Source organism: Bidens hawaiensis, unplaced genomic scaffold, assembly GCF_021521415.1.
Source record: "Bidens hawaiensis isolate Kalapana, Puna unplaced genomic scaffold, B.hawaiensis_p1.1 tig00026220_1, whole genome shotgun sequence".
In the NCBI taxonomy this organism is placed as follows: Eukaryota; Viridiplantae; Streptophyta; class Magnoliopsida; order Asterales; family Asteraceae; genus Bidens; species Bidens hawaiensis.
The window spans coordinates 19,824-29,024 of NW_027505066.1; the positions used below are offsets into that span (position 1 = coordinate 19,824).

The following is a 9,201-nucleotide window of genomic DNA, read 5'->3' on the forward strand; positions in this document are numbered from 1 at the left end:
GTTTGGGCCAACATTATTTATTGATTAAGCCTCCTAGTCTTTGGTCAATGGTGTTGGGCTGAACATTTATCTAGGTTTCTTTTGGGTTTGATTATGGATGTGGGCTGCTAGATTTTTTTGTTTGGGCATGTGTTTGCAAAATAATTTTGGGTGGTGAAATTGATAATGATAGGGTTAACCAAACTGAAGAAAATCAAACTTGTTCGGGTGTTTGCCATTGTTTAACCGTGTTCAAAGCTTGTTATTTCTAAGGCGTTCGAGAAGTTGGATCCGAAAGGTGAACTTCGAATGAATTAATAAGCTTTGTCATTTGACCGTTGAATTCAGTAATTCGAAATCGATTGGTGGATATTCGAGCTCCTTCTCAACCTATGTTGCTTAAGATCCGAGAGAATGGATAAAGAAGCGGGAATTTCTTCATGAATGAATTAGGTGGGTCATACCTTGAGGGGGTGAATTGAAACGAAGAGTCTTCGGTTTATCGGGTGATTTGTGAAGATGCGAGACACGGTTTGACAAAGTTGATATCACAAATCAAGGGGGTGATTGTAAGGCCAATATTTGTGACTTGCGATATTAATATGGCGAAACTCGTTAAATATATATTATGGTCAAGTTAATAATTAAAGTGGGCGAGAAGTCCAAACACGAGACGAGAGCTTCGACACGCATTTAACTTCAATGGGGAAAGTTTCTAGAATGTTAGAATGTTTGTTTAGTTATAAATAGGACTTCAATGTTTTTATTAAGTGTGTGTTATCCATAGTGTAAGTCATCCTCCCAAGGGGAGCTACCTTGGGTGGGTCGGTTCGTTTATGAATATATCAAATCTTTAACCGACAACGAGATCGTTCACTTATTTTATCTTTATATTATTTATGTTCGGTCGTTTGATTTACCGCACCCGTCTCGAGCGTTTATCAAGAACAAAGCCGTTCGTTGTCGGATCCGGTTTCAGGACCTACAATATGCATAAAGCATGTGTATGAACCGTTAGTTGTGTAGTTAGGTCTCTTGTACGCCCTCCATTTGAACCACTAGTTTGTTGAAGCATTTCGAGCATCGGCACCCACTTTGGGTGACAGTATCACTTTGTCCACTTTTGCTGCTGTTGTATTTATATTATAACTGCCGCAAATCTTGACGACCCAGTTTGCAGTTTTGGGTATTTTGAACTGAGCTGATCCTAGTTCCGATACATTACACCTAAAATGGTGTTATAGGATATCCAGGTCAGCTTCTTCGTCCGGTCCTGTGTGTTACAAGTGATCACTGATCAACTCCTATATCTTGATATAAGTGTGAGGTCATGCTGCCTCCTTGAGGCGGTCCATATAAGCGTGCTCTTAACAATCAACTACAATAATAATTAAAATGATAATCGTAAAAAAACGTAAAACGAATATTCATACCTGGCCAAAGGCGAAAACAGGAACTAAAGGAGCATTTTCTCCATTGCAAGTCGTATAAATCCTTTCCTTGCCTTTAAAAAGGCAACCTATACAAAAAATATAATTTTGAATCATATAAAATACATTACATGAGCAATTAATAACAAAAGTGAGTATTTACACGTGAAAATAATGAAAAACAAACCTCGGAATCATGCTCCATATAAAACGCCTCCTGTACTCCACCCGGACAACTATGCAACTGCACCCGGCTTTTAAGAGAGACGAGAAGTTTTCCCTTGTTGCTGCTGACAACCCCATCCATGTCCACAAATGTCTCAAGAACGGTGTGTAGAACACCTGATTAACGTACCGATATTCAAAATTTTATGACCAAGATTTTTTTACTTTTGAATAAATAATTAGTATGTCAAATGCGAGTCTTACAGCTGTACTTGCAAGGATTTTGACTTTGCGCATAGGCATAAAACCTGTAAGATCTGATAGTAACCCTGCTCCAACTGGCCAAACTGAATGGGGCGCGTATCCAAAGTCTGCAAAATTTCAATGTGTCTCAACTGAAAATTTAATTTTTCTGAGATAATGCCAGATCAGGAAGTCAAAATCTACCGTAAGCCTGATCAGGTTTGAAATCTTTGATATCCTCAACATATAGACTAGCATGATAATAACCGCGCCCATGCTTATATATGTACCTAAAATCAATGGAACATGTTCATTACATGCTACTTATTTTAAGGATATTACAACAACTTTATTGAGTATCAACAAATACTAGCTCAAATGTTAAAAACAAAAAAAAAAATGCAAAGCTGCTCCTTTATTGGGGATAGGGGGACTACCAAAGATAGTGATAATCATGATGACACATACATCTAAATTCTAAATTATGTGATTATGTTAGTCCCATTTTGTTTTAGTCTTTTGTATTGTATATATATGTTTTGGGCTTTAGTTGTTAATGTTAAATGTATGGCCTAAGAGAAATAATGTTGTAAAGCCCATTGGGCATTTGATGTGTTCTACTTCTCATGTATGTTTCCCTATAAATAGGAAGCATGCCATGAGAAGAGATTTTGGGAGTGTACATTAATAGAAAACCGTTTGGCAAAAATTCTATCTCTCTAACATTCTTTTCGCTCTCGGCCCTCTCTCTCTCACTCACTTTTCTTTAACCGAAAATAAACTCATGATCCGAGACCTCTTGGTTGCTTAGTGTGATTTCCGCTAGCACTAAGTTAGGTTAATCCAAAGACGTTGTTAGATCCACCCGAATAGGGACCTACAATTGGTATCAGAGCGGGTCGAATCTTATGATTCAACTTTGTTCTTGATATTCGGGTTCTATTTCCGCTATTACCCAAACCGAGACGTTAATTTTGTTGAAGATTTGGAAATAAAGTTTGGTGTTTGAAAATAAAGTTTGAAGATCTTGGAAAATAAAGTTTGAAATAACCGTGCTTGAGGTTCGTCTTGGAGTCGTAGATCTGGAATCAGCCGATTTTGAGGTTCGTTTTATGGTTTTTGTGAAAATTTTATGGGTTTTTGATGATGAATATTTGGTGTGGGTATGGTTTGTGGCTACCAAACCCCAGATCTGAGATGACCGGCCCCCACCTCTGGTGGCGGCGGCGTTACATCTGGTGGCCGGTGGTGTAGAACGTAAGAGATCGTTGTAGGAAGAATAGTGATGGCGGCGGTGACCGGTGGCTGACGAGTTGGGTTGGTGAACGGTGACCTGTGATGGTAAGACAACTGCCGGAACAAGGTCTTTATGTCGGAAGCGACGCCGGTAATGTTGTTGGTGGTTGTGAACGGCGGTACGATGGTGGCGGCGTTGAATGGTGTGGCTGGAACATTTTCCGGCGAGTAGTGAGTACGGTGAGCATTTGGAATATTTAGTGGTGGTGGTGGTGTTGGTTGAACACCGCCACGGTTTGTGACATGTGTGGCTGCCGGAGCATTTGTTTTTGGCGGGAAGCGGCGGCGGTGACCGGATATTTGATTTTCCGATCAGTAGCAAGTGAGACGATGTTTGCAGTTTGCAACTAGAGTTGAATGATGTAAACTTCTCCAAGTGGGTTGTGTAATGAATGAGTGGTTCGAATTGGGCCTGTGGGCTGTGGCTATGCCACTTGGGCCTGTGTTGGATATCCAAATACACATATCTTGTTCCAGCAGAGTTTTGGTTGAAGTAAAGTGGCTTGAGTCAGTGCATGTTTCATAATTTCCACTAAGCTTCTATGTTGGGTTGTAAATCATTAACAGGTCAATATTTCCTCTAATTTGGGCTTGTGAAGATTTAGCCTAGTCTTTTAATCAGGGGCGTTTTTGGAAGACATAATTTATGTTTTGTGTTGACCAAACTGGAGAAAGTCAAATTTGTTCGAATTTCTTCATTATTGGACTGTGTTCAAAGCATATTATTTATATGTTATTTTCAAGGCGTTCGAGAATTGGATCCTGAAAACGTGGGCTACGAGCATCCGAGATGCTTATTTATTAAGGTGATAATTTTTGAAAAAGTTAGATTTAATAGGGAATTAAATTGTTTAAGTTCTCACCCTGAAAATGTGGGATACGAGTATCTGGGATACTTATTTATTAGGGGTGATTTACTTAAATAATTTCATTCACGAAAATAATAAGCTTTGCCATTTGATCGTTGTCCCCGGTATTTCGTCAAGCTCTTCTGAACCTATATTGCTTAAGATCCGAGATGGATAAAGAAGCGAGAACGTCTTCATGAATGAATTAGGTGGATCATGCCTTGAGGGGGTGATTGAAGAAGTTTCGGTTATCGGGTTGATTTGCAAAAATGAGAAACACGGTTCGACGATGTTTTGAGATCACAAGTCAAGGGGGTGATTGTAAGGCCAATATTTGTGACTTGCGATATCAAATTACGAAACCCATTATTTATTCACGGTCAAGATAATAATTAATGTCGGCGAGAAACACGGACATGAGACGAGAACTTCGGGCGCGCGTTTAGCTTCAACGGGAAGAAAGCTTCTAGATTATGTTTTTAGTTGGCTATATATATGTAACATGTTGTCATATGTATGTGTGTGTTTTGTTTGGTGAAATCACCCACCCAAGGGGAGCTCACCTTGGGTGGGGTCGGTTCGTGCATGACGAGATCGTTCATTATTATATTATCTTTATTTGTTTTCGTTCGCTCGTTTGATTTCACCGCACCCGTCTCGAGCACTTATCAAGAACAAAGCCGTTCGTTGTCGGATTCGGTTTCGGGACCTATAGATTATATATACTACATGAATATTTAAATCAGCAAAACCTCTTAATAATTAATTTAGAACTGAAGTCTACAACTTAAATTGTATAATATCCACAGGTAAATGAGCTCTAAAACAATCTTCATCATTAAAACGCACAGGTACCTCGGTTAATCTTGGCACATGAATATTAAGTAGAAATGGTACCAACAAACTGAGCAAATACGCTTTATAGTAAAGAAAATGAATAACCGTTGGCCTTCTCGTCCAATAGCATGGGGGTGATGGTTAAAACTTGAGACTTTTAAGGTCTCGGGTTCGAAACATGACTCAAGGGGGTTTTCCACAGTGGTGGGTTTCCTCCTCGATGGTGCTCCAGGGTGAGTGAGTCAAACCTCTCAAAATCAATATGGATGATTGGCATTCTGTTTCAGGAAAGCTCACTCGTGTATTGGGGTGGTTTCATACGCTATTAAAAAAAAGTAAAGAAAATGAATAGACAGCAAACCATCAGCTTGTTTAGCCCGTTTACAACTTCATTATATGTCTGTTTTTTTTTATGTACGCCAATAACTCGAAGAGCGACTCGTATGTCAACCGATGAGAACACGGAAAAGGGCTGGAAAAAACATCCATAACTCACAAAGTAATTAACTATTAAACCAATGGTTATGTTAACCAAAATTAATATTTTGGCTATAGTGTATTAACTTATCCGAACTTAACGAGTGACTAGAATAATAGATCAGTTTCATTGTGTTGATTGTATGTATTATCAAGGACAACTTTTAATATTATAATAAAAAATGTTCTTATTTACGATTTTATCTAAGCGTTTGGTAGAACGTACGTATATAGTCCTTTCTTATGCTACCATCATGCAGCAGTGGTATCAGAGCTCGTTATTATTTAAACACGTCTAAAACAATTACAAATAAATGATAAAACTGAAGAGAATGAACCTGGCTAGAGAGAGCCCCCATTTACTGTTCTCATCAATTGGGATGAACATAAGCAGCACAAGCATTCCCAAAACCCTAAACAAACAATTACAAAAAAAATGATGAAAACTTAATATATTACATGACAACCATGGATCTTCACACGTCACTTGTGCCTATATGGCTTGTATAGGACCCGAGTTGTGTCAGGCTAACAACTAGGCCTTTACAGTCGTATAGGCCTACACGAGCCGTATAGGTTTTATGGTGTACCAGGCTTATACGAGCAGTTGAAGACTACATATAGGGTAAAAACTGTTTCTTTTTGCGGTATGCTTGTACGCTTGATAGTCATGCTTGTCTTATACCAGCCCGTATAGCCATATCAGTCAGCATGGTGTGGTGTATCAAGATCATATCCCATATATTATCATATAATTCAAATCCAGATCACTTGGTATAAAAGTTAAGAGAACAAAATTAATAACTTACAACAAGAATATGTGAAGAGGGAGCAATAAGAAGGATGCCACAATGAGAAAACCAATAATATTAACAGAGCCCGGCCATATTACCATCGCAAAGAATGTATGAACCGGTGACACAAGTTTGCTTGTGAACACCGCCGGCAATGGTGCCGGTGGAAGGATTCCGTTCATATTAGACATGGCTGCAGCCCCAACAGAAAGAAATGGCAGTGAACGAACGGCTCATGCCCTTAATTAATATTTAGCAACGTCATATGTTGGACTCGTGTCTCGAATTTTGGCTCCTTCCCGCCGTTAGAAGACGCGTGGCAATCAAACTCTGCAGTAGTATTACGTATTCAGCCCCTAGTTATCTCAAAACCCTTTATGGCCCCTTCGAATTCATTGTTCGGCGTACTCTTTATTTTTCTTTTTTCTTTTTTTTTCTTTTTAATGTTCAATGATCTTTTAAATAGATTATTGGTGAAATTTATCATATTGAGATATACTATTCTTTGAATCGGGGAAAACCATCACCTAGGGTCGACGCCCAGTAAACACTCGCACGAAGATATGATAGTACGGTGAGATAAAACTCGTTCAGTTCAATGATCGAATTAATGATTGTCGCATACTCGCCTAGTCTTCCATCATCACCAAAGTCTATCTCATGCAATAATGTAATGTGATAGTGATGTTATTTAATTTAATGTGAATAATGTAATATTATGTTGTTATATATGTTATAGAAAATTGGATTTTAATAATCCCAACTTCCTGTTATTAGCCAATAATAATCTCAACTTTATTTATTCCCATCAGTGGTCCCAAATTTAAAAAAGTTGGCTCTCAGGTCCCTCGTTAGGAAAAACCTAACGGCGTTAGGTTTTTTTCGAATTTCAAACTGATTTATTAGGGCTTTTGATCGGGAAGAGGATACGAGTCAATTAACGTAAAACTTCGCTCGAAATGATCCTTCAAATGGCTTGATTAGTGCTTCAAATCGGATGTTTGAATTTAAAATTAACAAAAATTAAATTGTTTGGAGTATCTTTCGATCTAAGTTTTATGTCAATCGACTCGTATCAATCTTCCGATCAAAAGCCCTAAAAGATCAGTTTGAAATTCGGAAAAAACTTAACGCCGTTAGGTTTTTTCAACGTGGGACCATTGAGAGCTAACTTTTTTAAATTTGGGACCACTGGTGGGAATAAACAAAGTTAGAATTATTATTAGCCAATAACAGAAAGTTGGGATTATTAAAATCCAATTTTCTTATGTTATATTATGTATGGCATCTTGATCGAATATGATGCTACAACATTACATTTTTAAAATTGTAGTACACTATTTGTCTAAGTTGGTATTTTAAAATTATTTAATGTTATATACTTAGTAATAAAAGAAATATGTTTAAAAAAACCATTGAGAAAATTGATGTTGTCAAAGGTCAGAATGTTATTGGTTTATTGAATGATTGATAAGAGATATTAGATCTCTATATATACATGGAAAAGGAAAAAGTAAATGTATCCTAATACAAATATATTAGCAGATAGAGATAAACTAGAATAAAAGATATATTTAATTTGAATTCCAATACTCCTCCTCAAGTTGGAACGTGTAAGTCAATAACGCCCAACTTGCTAAGAAGAAACTTTAATTGAGGTGAGGCTAACCCTTTGGTGAAGATATCAGCTATCTGCAGCTTGGAATCTATATGAAGTGCACTAACTTCTTTACTTTCAACACGCTCACGAACGAAATAACAGTCCATTTCAACGTGTTTAGTTCTTTCATGAAAAACAGGATTGTTAGCGATCTAAACAGCCGCCTGGTTATTGCAAAACAATGGTGTAGGTTTATTCAATGGGACATCTAATTCCTTGAGTAGCCAACGCATCCATAGTACTTCACTAACTGTGGATGCCATCGAACGTTATTCTGCCTCGGCGGATGATCAAGAAACAACGGACTGTTTTTTTGTTTTCCATGAAATAGACGCACCTCCCATAATAAGTACATATCCGGTTCGAGAACGTAGTGTGTACGAACAACCAAGCCAATCTGAATCACAATACGCCGTGAGATCATAACCTCCATCACGTGGTAGTAAAACTCCTTGTCCAGGAGTGGCTTTGAGATAACGGAGCACATGATGGGCTGCATCTAAATGATTTTGTCTAGGATCAGCAATAAACTGGCTAAGTATGTTAACAGCATATGCGATGTCGGGTCTAGTGGCTTGCAGGTAGAGCATTCTACCGACCATTCTTCGATATTGATTGCTGTCAACCTTTGGTTCTAATTCCCCTTTATCAAGCTTCACGTTGGGTTCCATAGGGAACGAGCTTGGACGACATCCTTGTAACCCATAATCGGTAAGAATATCAAGGGTATACTTTCGTTGGCTTAAAACTAACCCTTTAGATGTACGGGCAACCTCTATGCCAAGAAAGTACTTGAGGTCCCCTAGATCCTTGATGCTAAAAAGCTTGTCAAGATATTCTTTCACCATTTGTATCTTATCGTGGTCATTCCCAACCAAAATAACATCATCAACGTATATTAATGCTGCCACAAAACTACTTCCCTGTTTATGAATGAAAAGAGAGTAATCTGCTTTGCATTGTTTAAAACCGATTTCAAGAAGCGACGTGGTGAACTTTTTGTACCAATTGCGCAAAGCCTGCTTAAGCCCATAAAGAGATTTCTTTAACTTACACACCCTGGTTTCCCCCTCTTTAGAGAACCCCTGTGGTATCTTCATGTAGACGTCTTCATCTAAATCCCCATGAAGAAAGGCATTGTTCACGTCAAGTTGGTATATATGCCAATTTTTCTTCGTTGCCACCGCTAAAAGTGTTTTAATAGTAACTAGTTTCGCCACTGAGGCGAAAGTATCGTGGTAATCGATTCCTTCTTGTTGTGTGAAGCCCTTTGCCACAAGACGAGCATTATAGCGTTCAACTTCCCCATTAGGTTTATACTTTACTTTATAAACCCACTTTGAATCTATGGCGCGTCTTCCTTCGGGTAGGTGTTCAAGTGTCCACGTCCCATTTTTTTTAGGGCATGAATTTCTTTCTGCATGGCAATTTTCCACCTTTCGTCCTGCATGGCTTGTTTAAAGCTTTTCGGC

At 38.3% G+C, this 9,201-nt stretch overlaps 1 pseudogene across 1 annotated transcript; it reads right to left on the reverse strand.

Moving 5' to 3' along the window:
• Window positions 1-1,276: 1,276 nt before the first annotated feature.
• Window positions 1,277-2,121, reverse strand: LOC143610409 (diacylglycerol O-acyltransferase 2-like; annotated as a pseudogene). Its single transcript, XR_013149583.1, has 5 exons — window positions 2,022-2,121; window positions 1,839-1,945; window positions 1,597-1,751; window positions 1,413-1,498; window positions 1,277-1,357 (listed from the first exon to the last, which is right to left on the reverse strand). The product of XR_013149583.1 is annotated as a diacylglycerol O-acyltransferase 2-like (transcript).
• Between the last annotated feature and the right edge of the window lie 7,080 nt (window positions 2,122-9,201).